The 13,719-nt window shown below is 38.9% G+C and overlaps 1 protein-coding gene across 3 annotated transcripts in view; it reads left to right on the top strand.

Moving 5' to 3' along the window:
- Positions 1–13,719, top strand: part of LOC112644574 (protein FAM240B-like) — a 265,942-nt gene that overhangs the window by 140,498 nt on the left and 111,725 nt on the right. Inside the window, exon 3 of one of the 3 annotated variants that reach the window (XR_007413681.1) lies at positions 8,405–8,542. The exons of the other annotated variants lie outside the window; for them this stretch is intronic. The gene's annotated coding sequence lies outside the window, so the exon portion shown is untranslated. The remainder of the gene's footprint in view (positions 1–8,404; positions 8,543–13,719) is intronic. 3 annotated transcript variants of the gene reach the window in all.

The following is a 13,719-nucleotide window of genomic DNA, read 5'->3' as shown; positions in this document are numbered from 1 at the left end:
GTGGTAGGGGAAAGGACGGTGGGCAGGGGGTTGGGGTGACTTGGTGACGGGCACTGAGGGGGGCACTTGGCGGGATAAGCGCTGTGCGATATCCTATATGTTGGCAAATTGAACTCCAATAAACAAACAAACAAACAAACGTAAATTGAAAAACAATGCAATTTTCTTAAAAAATAAAAAAACCAAAAAGTTGGATCTTACCTTAATTTTTCACTCATATGTATTTCAAAAATGAATAGAATAATAATAATACTCTTTTCATATACTCCTCTATTTTCCTCAGAGGGATTCCTAAGGGCAAGTAATTTAGAGCATATAAATATGTTGAGGATCTAGGCACCTATTACTATTCAGTTCTTGGCAGCTTCTCACTTAAAACTACTCAATATAGGCCCAAGGATGGATGGAAAGAATCTGGTATATTGGCCTGTTGTTAGGGATAGTTGTTGCTTAAGCATATTAGCAACCAAGGATTGAAAGTTGAAGTATTGAGAGAAGAATTAGGGATATGCGGAATAATGTTAAGACAGTTATATCCTTATTCTACCTGAAATTATATTAAAGTGATGGACATAAAAATACAGTTTGCTTGTTTGAAAGGTGAGATAAAACATGGAGTGCCTGCTCTCCTTTAAGCAGACAGCTGCCTTACAGGTCTTTTTGCACACTTTACTTAAGAAGTGTTGATTTATTGAGCTTATATGACCTTCTGTTGATACCTATTAGTAAAGTAACCATAAGTTATTTTTCTTCATTATGCTTATTAAGTATCTATCTTGTATTTTAACTTGTAAGTAACCTCTCCAGGCTCACAAGCTCCCCTTATTAAGCATCTCTGAAAGATTCTGTAACTAAATCTGCCTCCAAATGTACATGACTTTTGTCATTGAGATCTTTTAAAGCTCACTAATGGCTATTTGTTTTTAAATAAAGTGCTATCTGTGCATTTCATGGAACTTGATGGACTCCTTAATATAATGTGGACTCATTCACTAGTTAAACAGTCTTTAACTTTTCCTGGATATAGTGCTGCTTTGCTGACTTCCCATCTGCAGCTACTTTCCATCTACATCTGCCTCAAGCATTTGCAAAAAGCCAACTTTTCTTGGGCTACCTTCCACCAGTGACTGAGCACAGCAGAGGTACTAATGCAGGCCTATCTCTGCAAGATGCAGAGTGTCTTTAACAGTTGTCTTTGACTCAAGAACTTCACACTAGTCTGACCAAAACATTTTCTGGCTTGCCCTGCTGCCTAACCCTGTTCCACTTCCTTCCCTTTCTCCTTCATGGAGGCCAGACCTGTGTCCTCTGGCTCTTCCTAGTGGTGTACTTTTAGTTTGTGGGGAAAATCAATTTTTTTAGAAATTTTGTAAGCTGGTTATTAAATTTGGCCATCATTAAAAGTAAATTATAAAGTTATAATTAAATTATGTTAATCTATTAAATTTATAAGATTAATTTAATGTTATATTAATTACATTGATTCTAATTGTATTAAAAACAGTCATAACTATGTGAGATTCATCACTTTCTAATTATTTTACTGCATTTTACAATAATCTATGATCTTCAGGTTATTTAGGCTTATTATATTTATATGCTGAAATTATTATATGATGGAGTACACTGCATTCTCCACTCATCTTCACTGATATCTCATTGGAAGCTTGAAATAACTATTTACAACACAGATGTTGGCAAACACTATAAGTCATGACTTGGTTTATTGCTTTGTTCATTGTCTGGACAGAGTATTGTCCCTCAGGCCAAATCTGGCAAGCTGCTTGTGTTAATAAATAAAGTTTCATTGAAATACAGTCCTAACTTTTGATTACATATTGTCTATAGCTGCTTACACGCAACAATGACAGAGTTAAGTAGTTGCAACAGAGACACATGTCTCCTCCCCTCAATATTAACTACCTTGTCTTTATAGAAAATGTTTGTTGACCCCTCATCTAGACTTATGAAATAATGGAGATAATTTTAATAATGCAGATTAAATTTAGAAGTATGGTGTGTCTATAGGTATTACATTGCTAATATGAAACAAACAAATACATACATACATAAATTGTCTTCCAGTACTAGAAAACTATCCTTGACCTATTTGTTAAATTAATAGTAATTAAGTATTTATTCATTGTGTGATTTTGTCAAATTATGGTTGAATTTCAACTACAGATTGGCTATAGATGAAAGAGGCTGGCAAAAACCAATAAAAGTATACTATGAAAATCAGTTGGCTTTATGGAATGTATAATAAAGAGCACTGTATATCTTATTAATATTTATAAATTGTGTGCTATACATCCTTTATGCCTGTGAAATTTATGATAAACATGTATGTATGTACATTTTTTTCCCACAGTGAGCCAATTGTTAAACATTTATTAGCACACCATAACTTCCTCCCCATTTTTCTCTCACAGGTGTTTCCCGTAATAAATCTTATACCCATCAAATCTTGCATTGCCCTCTGCTTCTCATCAAATTAACACATTTCTATAATATTTTATTTTATTTATTAATGAGAGACAGAGACAGAGAGAGAGAGAGAGAGAGAGAGAGGCAGAGACACAGGCAGAGGGAGAAGCAGGCTCCATGCAGGGACCCTGATGTGGGACTCGATCCTGGGACTCCAGGATCACACCCTGAGCTGAAGGCAGATGCCCACCTGCGAGCCACCCAGGCATCCTGGTCATATGCTTCTTGTCCTTTCTTTTATTGATTTTTAATTAAATTTTTTATTAATTTTAATCAGTCTTTGACTCTTTGAGTTTTGGTAGTTTCCAGGAATGCATCCATTTCTTTGGGATTGCCTAATTTGGTGGCATATAGTTGCTCGTAATATGTTCTTAAAATTGTTTGAATTTACTTGGTGTTGGTTGTGATCTCTCCTTTTTCATTCATGATTTTATTATTTGGGTTCTTTCCCTTTTGTTTTTGATAAGTCTAGCTAGGCGTTTATCAATCTTGTTACTTCTTTCAATGAACCAGCTCCTAGTTTCATAAATCTGTTCTAATGTTCTGGTTTCTACTGTTCTATTTCATTGATTTCTGTTTTAATCTTTATTAATCCTCATATCCTGGGGGGTTTGGGCTTTATTTGCTGATATAGCTCCAGCTCTTTTTGGTGTAAGGTTCCTTAGTGTATTCGAGATTTCTCCAATTTTTTGAGGGAAGCTTGTATCGCAGTGTACTTCTGTTTTAGGACTGTTGTTGCTGTATATCAAAGGTTTTGAACAGTTGTGTTTTCATTTTCATTCATTTGCATGAATCTTGACCCATTCATTCTTTAGTAGGATGGTGTTTAACCTCCAGGTGTTTGCATTCCTACCAAATTTCTTCTTGTGATTGAGTTCAAGTTTCAAAGCACTATGGTCTGAAAATATGTAGGAATAATCCTAACCTTTTTTTTTTAGATTTTATCTATTCATTCATTTTTTTAAATAATAAATTTATTTTTTATTGGTGTTCAATTTGCCAACATACAGAATAACACCCAGTGCTCATCCCGTCAAGTGCCCCCCTCAGTGCCTGTCACCCAATCACCCCCACCCCCCGCCCTCCTCCCCTTCTACCACTCCTAGTTCGTTTCCCAGAGTTAGGAGTCTTTATGTTCTGTCTCCCTTTCTAATTTCCTACCCATTTCTTCTCCCTTCCCTTCTATTCCCTTTCACTATTATTTATATTCCCCAAATGAATGAGATGTTTGTCCTTCTCCGATTGACTTATTTCACTCAGCATAATACCCTCCAGTTCCATCCACGTTGAAGCAAATGGTGGGTATTTGTCATTTCTAAAGGCTGAGTAATATTCCATTGTATACATAAACCACATCTTCTTTATCCATTCATCTTTCGATGGACACCGAGGCTCCTTCCACAGTTTGGCTTTTGTGGACATTGCTGCTAGAAACATCGGGGTGCAGGTGTCCCGGCGTTTCATTGCATGTGCATCTTTGGGGTAAATCCCCAGCAGTGCAATTGCTGGGTCGTAGGGCAGGTCTATTTTTAACTCTTTTGAGGAACCTCCACACGGTTTTCCAGAGTGGCTGCACCAGTTCACATTCCCACCAACAGTTCATTCATTAAAGACATAGAGAGAGGCAGAGACACAGGCAGAGGGAGAAGGAGGCTCCATGGAGGAAGCCTGATGTGGGACTCGATCCCAGCACCCTGGGATCACGCCCTGCGCCAAAGACATGCTCAACCGCTGAGCCACGCAGGCGTCCTGGAATAATCCCAATCTTTTGGTATTGGTTGAGACCTGATTTGTGACCCAGTATGGGATCTTCTCTGGTGAAAGTTTTTTGTGTACTTGAGAAGAATGTATGATCTATTGCTTTGGGGTGGAATGTTCTGTATATATCTGTGAAGTCCATCAGGCCCAGTGTGTCATCCAGAGCCCTGTTTCTTTGCTAATCTTCTGCTTAAATGATCTATCATTGCTCTGAGTTGGGTGTTAACATTACCTTCTATTATTGTATGATTATCAATGTATCTCTTTAATTTGGTTATTAACTGGGTGATATAATTGGCTGCTCCAAAGTTAGGAGCATAAATATTTATAATTGTCAGATCTTCTTGCTGGATAGATCCTTTAAGTATGATATAGTGTTCCTCTTCATCTCTTACTTCAGTCTTCGGTTTAAAATCTAATTTATCTGATATGAGGATTGCTACCCCAGCTTTCTTTTGAGATCCAGTAGCAAGATAAATGATTCTCCACCCCCTTGCTTTCAGTCTGAAGCTGTCTTCAGGTCTAAAATGAGTGTCTTTGTTTAAAAAATATTTTATTTATTTATTCATGAGAGACACACACACAGAGAGAGGCAGAGATGCAGGCAGAGGGAGAAGCAGGCTCCATGCAGGGAGCCCGACGCAGGACTCAGTCCCAGGACTCCAGGATCACGCCCTGGGCTGAAGGCAGGCGCTCAACCGCTGAGCCTCCCAGGCATCCTGAAAATGTGTGTCTTGTAGACAGCATATGGATGGGTCTTTCTTTTTAATCCAGTTTGATACCCTGTGTCTTTTGATGCAATCATTTAGCTCATTTACACTCAGAGTAACTATTGAAAGATATGAATTTAGTGTCATCGTATTACCTATTCAGTCCCTATTTTTGTGGATTGTTTCTGTTTGCTCCCTCTTTCTATTACAAGGTCCCCCTTAATATTTATTGCAGAGTCGGTTTGGTGGTCACATATTCTTTCAGTTTCTGTCTATTCCTGGAAGCTCTTTATCATGTGCATACTTACTCCACCCCTCTCAGGGGAAGGCAGAGGATCTCTATGTTTCTGTCCTTTGCACAGTCCTCACATGGAAAGCTGTCACCCCATGGGACCACTGCTCACAGTTTATGGTGAACTGATCTCAGAGCCCCCTCCCAGACCTAACCAGTTTCCTGGCTCCAATGCTTGGGAACTCTACCAGTTCAAGCACCCCCATTCTTTCTGTGATTCCAGAGATCCCAAGACCATACTGTTCCGACCAGGATTCTGCCCCATTTCACCACCTGAACATCTTTCAGGCATTGATATCTTTCACTGGAGCCTATTTTTAAGGGTCGTTATTTTGCACTTGGGGACTATATCACTTTCCAGGAACCAAGTTACTGAGGATCCCCACCCCTCATCCCATTTATCTTCCAATATATCTCTTGGGATTCACTTCTCTGCACCTCCTCCTACTTTGCAGAAAGGGGCCACTTTTCTACTTGTAGAGTTCTAGCAATTCTTTTCTTACGTCTCAGTTTGAATTTTGGGTGTTCAGAATGATTCGATAGGTATCTAGATAAGTTCAAGGGACCAGATGAAATGAGGTCCCTCTATTCTTCTGCAATCTTGCCCCTTCCTTGGTTGCCTTTTTCTTTGTTTTTTAAAGATTTTATTTTATTTTTTCATGAGAGACCAGAGAGAGAGAGAGAGAGAGAGAGAGACAGAGACAGAGACAGGACATAGGAGCGGGAGAAGCAGGCTCCATGCAGGGAGCCTGATGTGGGACTCGATCCTGGGACTCCAGGATCATGCCCTTGGCCGATGGCAGGCACTAAACCGCTGACCCACCCAGGGATCCCCCTTGGTTGCCTTTTTTATAATATTATTTTGCCTAATTACAAAATGGCAAAACATCCTTGTAGAAACTTTGGAAATACTAGGAGGGCTCATACACATCAAATCTGCCATTCTAGTAGTCAAAAATAATCACTCTTAGGAGCGCTGAGTGGCTCAGTCAGTTAAGTGTCTGCCTCCAGCTCAGGTCATGATCCCAGGGTCCTGGGATGGAGCCCAGAGTTGGGCTCCTTGCTCAGTGGGTTGCCTGCTTTTTCTTCTGTCCCTCCCCCTGCTCCCCCTGCTTGTGCTCTCTCTCTTCTGTCTCTCTTTCAAATAAATAAGTAAATAAATAAATAAATAAATAAATAAATAAATAAATAAATCTTTAAAAAAATCACTGCGTATCTTAGTGCATTTTCTTTTAATCTTTTGCTTGTATATATAGATAGACTGTGTATATATTTTGAGAAAAATAAAATGATATTACAAATTATACTTTTAACTCACATTGTTCATCTAGAAGATGTACGGAGAGTTCATGCTGGGATCTGGCTCCCAGTGGGATTGTGGGGCCAAGACATGGAGGCTGGGAGATGGCAGGAACCACACAACTGACTTTCCTCACTCTCCTGGAATCACCGGGACTGGATGCTCTAATATGCAACTATTCTAGCACGTAGGAAGGCCTGATTTTGCTTTCTAGATAAACAAGAATGTAGCTAGAATGGTGGCATATCTCTTCTTTGGGTATGGAGAGAAGCTATACCCCCTCCAGAGATTAAAAAAAAAAAAAGGGGTTTTTAGAAGTTAATATTGGTTCAACACATGTGGATTACAATTATTTTCAGCTCAGCATGATCAGAAACATGGAGGCATAGTTTTTGTGGCTAGCAGAATGCTCAGTTGCCACTCCACTTTGAAGTAGGCATCTTGGCAAAACAGACAGCTTAGCTCGGTTGTTCCCATTTTAGGGAGAGAGGAAACTAGATAATATCTAAAAAGTTGGGTTGATCTGGATCTGTCTGCTCCAAAGTTTTGCACTTGTGAGGGCAAGGCTTTTTTATTCAGAGTTCTGTTGACACATGTGACCTCTCATAACTATATGTTCCCCCTCAGCAGATTCCTTTGGCAAGAAAAACCAGTTTATTTGCCAAAGAGAGGAAGACCACATTTTCCTTTCCCCAAGAATATTAATATATATCATCCTAGATGTGAGATCTTTTATACTTACATATATCTGTTGACCTAACCCTGAAATTCAGTGTTCCTCATGTCCTGGGGATTGCAACAGAGGAAAGGCGAGGAAAGTTTTTTTTCAGTTTATCAAGGTATAAATAATAGAACCTCATTTTATTTATATATAAAAGGCTCATCCTTATCTATGTCACTGGTTCTCAATAAGGGGTGACTTTGCCCTCTAAGGAATACTTGGTAATGTTAGAAGATATTTTTTATTGTCAAAATGGGTAGGGGAGAGTCCTATTGGACTGTAATGTTATGAGGGATGCTGTTAAACACTTTACAAGCACAGGACAGCCCCCTACCCCGGCCCTAATTGTCGATAGTACAAGGTTGAAAAACCATGGTATATGTGGTGATAAGACTGAATGAGTAGATGACTTAATTGTGTCTTGAATTTTCTATATTTATGATGTTTTGACATCTTAAGAAGCTTGTTGGTCATGGAAAAGCCCAAAACTTGCCTTTTCTTAGAGATATCAAAAGGCTTGCTGTAAACATGTCAACCAATCCCAAATCGGGGGTCCCAACCACCCCTAAGACTCACACATGAAGCCATATTTCACATTTCCTAAATCATCCCAGGGCTAAGTGCCATACAACTATAAACCACGTCTTAGCCCAAAGCCCTCTGGAATTATTCAAACTAGCCAATCCTAAACTGTTTACACTGCCCTGATTTTTGCTCAGAAACTCCAATAACAGTTCTGGACTAGATTTTCACCATGCTTCTGTCTTTTTTTTTTTTTTTTTTTTTGCTTCTTTCTTTTGCCACTGCACAAGACCTGGTGCTTCCTCTGTGGCCCTGCGTGGTATGCAGTGAACATTTCTCTAGAACTATGAATATAATAAACTTCTTCCAGGTCTTGCTTCCTTTCTTCTCATGGCTGCCCTGACTTTACCATACCATATTGAATATTTTCATTCTTACAACAGTAATAATGAAAATCATTCGGTCTCCTATCTTCACATTTGGTATATTTCTACAGAAAGGCAATTTAAAAAATAGTAGAGAAATAATCCACATACTTTCTCAGGGCGCTCCTTCCCTGACGATCTTCCTCCAGTTCCCTGTAACAAGTCTGTTTGCTAATTTCTTTTTCCCAGAAACTTTTGAGCTCATGACAAGTTTCACAGCAAAAGACTTCCCGACGGATATATTGATTGTTCATCCCCTGAAAAATAGAAGAAAAAACAAATCCCAGTTCTTCAAATAAAACCACTCTAATTTTGGAGTGATGAGAGGTGAGTTTATTTATTTATTCATGAGAGACACACAGAGAGAGACAGACAGAGAGAGTGAGAGAGAGAGAGGCAGAGACACAGGCAGAGGGAGAAGCAGGCTCCATGCAGGGAGCCTGATGTGGGACTCGATCCCAGGACTCCAGGATCTCACTATGGGCTTAAGGCAGGCACTAAACCGCTGAGCCACCCAGGCAGGTATCCTCAAAAGGTGAGTTTAAATTCAGCCCCTGCCATTTATACTTTTTGTGATTGTAGACAGATTTCACGATCACCATGATTTTGTTTCCTCAATTGCAAATGGGAATATAACGATTGTCAGAAAATGTAAAAAAAATTGAAATGAAAAAAATTTTAAAGGGTGCTAATAACCCCTACAGATGATCTGATTTTATTGTCTTCAAGCTGCTTTACAACTCTGAAATAATAGAAAGAATATAGTAATGCAGATGATTCTTGAACATAGAGATTCAAATAAATTTTGTCTAGGGGAATGCAATTGATAGCTGTGTGGATACCAAGCAATTTAAAATACTTCTAAATTCATTTCAATATTCTTGATAGACTACATACGTGTTTTTAATTTTTTTTAATAAATGTAATATCTTACTAGTTTTCTCATTAATAAGTTAAATAAAATATTTGACTCATGTTCATTTTATATTTGCGTGATAGTTATGATTTTAACTTAAAGAAATGATTCTTAACAGTTATGTCACAGTTGTGTGTATATGTACACAAAGTGAAATATACATGCAGAAGCTCTAAACACAGTATATGGCAAGTAGATAATCGAGAGATGTTATGCTCTTTCTGTCTTTCCTCACAGAATAACAATAACCTCTACCATTTATTGAGCACATAATATGTGATAGGCTTTCTATACACACTTACATTTGATCCTTCCTACAACTCTGGGAGCTGGGTGATCTACACTCATTGTTCAGACGAGGAAACTGAGAAATAGAATTTGCCTATGTCCTCATAACTGAACACAAAGTGGTGGGAATTTGAACCTGGGTCTGTTCATTTTCAAGGTGGATACTTCTGGCCCTGGGATTCTCATCACAAGAAATGGTTGGCATATCTGGAAACGGTCACATCCAGAACAAGCTTGTGTGACATGTATGTGTGTCCCATGAAAGTGCACATGTTTAATACTCAAAAATATTTACTTATGTGAATATTGACCATTTTCCAGATCTTAGTGGCTTTAACAAGCAGGCAGATGCAAAGGACTGCAGAAAAGATCCTTTCCTGTCTGCTGATAAGTACCTGTTCAGAGAAGGGCTTTGGCCCTGGCTGGAGGTTGGAAAGAACCTGGACCTTACTGTTTTGCTATTGTTTTAGATATCTTGAAATATGTAATAAGTTCTTAGTTATTCTTCATTAAATTAAATTAAATGACACTTGTCAAGTTAATTTTTTCCTAAAAAGACCTGGCCTGGGATTGCCAAAGGCCTCCGATGCTGACAGATGGTCTGGAGCGTGACTTTTGCACTTTCTGAGTAGGGGATGTGCTCAAGGCCTTCTGTAGTCTCAGGAAGCCTCTCTGGGTTTTCTCAGAGCCCCACTTGAGTTCTGAAGCTCTAGCTTGGAGCTAGCACATACTCCATCTTCTAAGAGTGTATTTCCCACTTATTTTCTCCCCCAGGCTAATAAATTTAGTGCAAAGAATTCTAATAACTTCTTAGTCATTCAATATTAAAAGAGTTGTTAAAAATATATACCAGCATTCATAGAACTAGAGTTTAGGTGTGATCCTCTGTAGCAATTAGGTTTCCTATGGATTTGTTTGAAGCTGCAGAGGTGTCTGAAGTTTTCTCATCTTCCTCACGTGACTCTGCCTGTATAAATGTTTGATAAGAAAATAGTGCTTGCTTTGAACAGACAAACTTGCAAACTTGTAACTTAAGTAAAGCAAAAGTAATGCAGTACTTATTCATATGTTCCCTTATTACAAAATGCTCCTAAACATTTCAAGTTGAATATGAATTTCAAGTTCATATTAGGTATTCCATATTCAGAGAAAGGATAGTTTAGTCAAATAGGTGCTCACTGGAATTATTTTCTTTTCTTGAAATTTAGAATTAACATTTTTCTAAATAATTTTTCCAAAAAAAAAAAGAAGCCTATGCAGGCACACAGACTACTCATATAATCATGTCATTTCACATTCATTCTATTTGGGAAGAAGATATGGAAGGAAGATTTAGTCTACAAGGCACTGTAGCTACATAATTATGAGCTACTTTAAGAGAAATAGCTGAAAGCAGGGTGGTGTCCATACACTGAAAGAGTAAATTAAATCAAGGTGAGCCCAAAGGAAATCAAGCAGAAGGCTCTGGAGAATCTGATACATGCTGGTTCCATCTCCTGTTCCCTTTGGATCAGGAAGCATTTCTGGGGCTGTGACCTTTGGGAGGACTTAAGGCGGAGTCATGAATTTAGATACCTCAGTGCCCAGGTAGGTGTCATATAGGAGTGAAGCTACAGGACCCAAGTGACAGAGAGTGGTGGGCACTGGGATCATCTGTAGAGACACTTGATTCAAGAAGGAGTTGAAAACTGTGCTGGCCAAAAGGAAAGATGACTTTCACATGGATGCAGTTTAAGGGTTCCCTCATTGCCCTTCTTAAGAGATGAATTTTCTACCTGCAGCTTTGGCCCTATGTTTTGTTTTGTTTTTGTTTTTGTTTGTTTGTTTTGTTTTTTTGTTTGTTTTTAGCTTTTCTCAAATCTCTTCCCTGTGCTTTCTCTACAGGGCAATCTGAACTGTTTCACTTTCTCTCTGCTCGCTTCCTTCTGCTAACCTCTTTGTAGCCCCTTTCCTGCCTCTGTACCTGAGCATGGGATACCACCCTTGTTGGTCAGTCTTTCTTTTGCCATTATCCGTGAAGCAACTAGGATTGGAACTCTTCGTCAGGTCTCACCTCATCCACTACAGGATGTGTGAAAACAACTATCCCAACTGCCAACCACAACTACTGTCCCACAGGGACTGTCACTCACCAGGACTAGATGGTATGCCCTGACAGACAGGATGGCCTGGGAATTGAGGAGGGCAGAGGATTGTTGTCACTATTGTGACTTTGGACAATAAGCCCTTTATGTGCTCTGACCCCCAGTTTTATTATCTATAAAGTGGAGATGAAACGTAGTAATAAAGACAAAAGTTCCAAATACATTGCCTTTTATTCCCTAAATGTTCATCTACCAACCTAGAACATGCTTGCCCTGAGGGAGTTCACAATCTGTTGTCCTATCCCTGGTGAGAGATTTGAACCACCACCTAAGTAAGTTCTTGTCTTTAGTTTATGCATGACATTAAATACTTTGTTCCTTATTGACTCAACATGTAATTAAGGTTTATTTATTTCTGTTGCTGGGCTGTCAGAATTAGATAGCTTTAGATCTCAGGGATAAGATGCTTCCCTTCTTGTCCAAGGTCCAGTGTTGGAAAGCATACAGAGAAGCCTTTAGCAGAAGCTCTTGGTGATGAGTTTCACTCTTACATCATTTATGATGTTATATTTGGGGATCTTTGTAGTCAGATCTTATAATCACATTGACTGAGGGACACCTAACATGCCTAAGAATATCAAAATAAGGCAGGAAACAGAAAATAAAAAGAATACAGTTTTCCCTGGGCGTACTGATGGGAAACCTAAGCATGGACTGGTCTAGGTGGAGAAAACCACCAACCATATGTTCTGTGGATGTGGTTCTGCCCCAATAGATGTTCCAATGAGAGTGAAAAGGTATCACTTTCTCAAATCGTTCTGAATAGGACCAGAAAGAAGAAAGCTGGTGTGATCTCCTGTGGGACAGATCAGTGGTGCTTTTATAGTCACAAAATAGAAATACTAAGGAATGTGCAGATACATAAATCCATCAGGTACCTGAAATCTCTTGAGTCACATTTAAAGATTTTGAGACTAAGTTTCTTTTTTTGTAAATGTATTTTTTATTGGTGTTCAATTTGCCAACATATAGAATAACACCAAGTGCTCATCCCATCAAGTGCCCCCCTTGATATTAAGTTTCTATTTTGTACTGAGGAAATTTTCAAACTCAAGTGTCTTTATTCTGTTCTTGTGCAAGTGAATTTTTATAAACCCAAGTTTAGATCTTTACATCCATCCTTTCTGCAATTCAGTTTGCTGCTTTCTTCTCATGGTATGTGCAGATTGGAAAAGAATAGACTGGGATGCCTCGGTGGCTCAGCAGTTGAGCATCTGCTCAAGGTGTGATCCCAGGATTGAATACCACATCATGCTCCCTGCATGGAGCCTGCTTCTCCTTCTGCCTGTGTCTCTGCCTCTCTCTCTCTCTCTCTCTCTCTCTCTCTCTCTCTCTGTCTCTCATGAATAAATAAATAAATCTTTAAAAAAAGGAGAGGAATAGACCTCTCAAGTGAGTGCATGTGCTTATTTTTGGTTCCCTCTAATCCTGAGATTCTCTAAGAATATAGGATAACTTATTTTTCTTCATACCCAGAGAGCTGTGTTGTCCTTCACTCCCAATGGTTCAAAACTCAGGAGCAGAAAATTTAAATTGCTCTAGTGACCAGAAGTTTACCATAAATGAGTTATTCTGGTTTGTTTCATAATCAACACTTAGGAATAGTATCTGCTTCTCCTCCTTTAAAAATATATATCAGAGTCACTGTTCTTATCTTTTTTGTATCCTACTTTGATTTAAAAAACACAAGTACAGTGATACATTTCTCTTCTTTAAGATAGATACTAGGGTATTGGCAGTGGATACTCCACCTTGGTGGGACAATAAAAAAAAAGTGAGTCCATAGATGGAGCAGGACTCCCTCAACCAATGGGCCAGTAAAACTTGATGCCACACATTCACCACCTGGTTAGTGGGCTGCTAGCCTATGATTTGTGGCTTAGTTTTATACCCTTTATTGAGTTCTTACTGAATACCCTTCACTCTTCAAAGGGCTTTACATCTTGCATTCAGTTGTCACGGTATTCTTATCCACATTTGACAGAAGAGATGCAAAGAGGCAAGCCATTGCCCAAGGTCACTGTTGCCCAAGGCAACTTCATCAATGGTGGTGGAGCTGGGATTGAAACCTTGCCAAATTCAAAGCCTGTCAGAGGTGCTCACTATTACCTGTTTTATGTGTGGCATGATGAGGACTAAAACAAACACCTACATGG

Source organism: Canis lupus, chromosome 1 (assembly GCF_003254725.2).
Source record: "Canis lupus dingo isolate Sandy chromosome 1, ASM325472v2, whole genome shotgun sequence".
In the NCBI taxonomy this organism is placed as follows: domain Eukaryota; kingdom Metazoa; phylum Chordata; class Mammalia; order Carnivora; family Canidae; genus Canis; species Canis lupus.
Note: the sequence above shows the minus strand (reverse complement) of the source record. Positions and strands in the feature narration are given on the sequence as shown.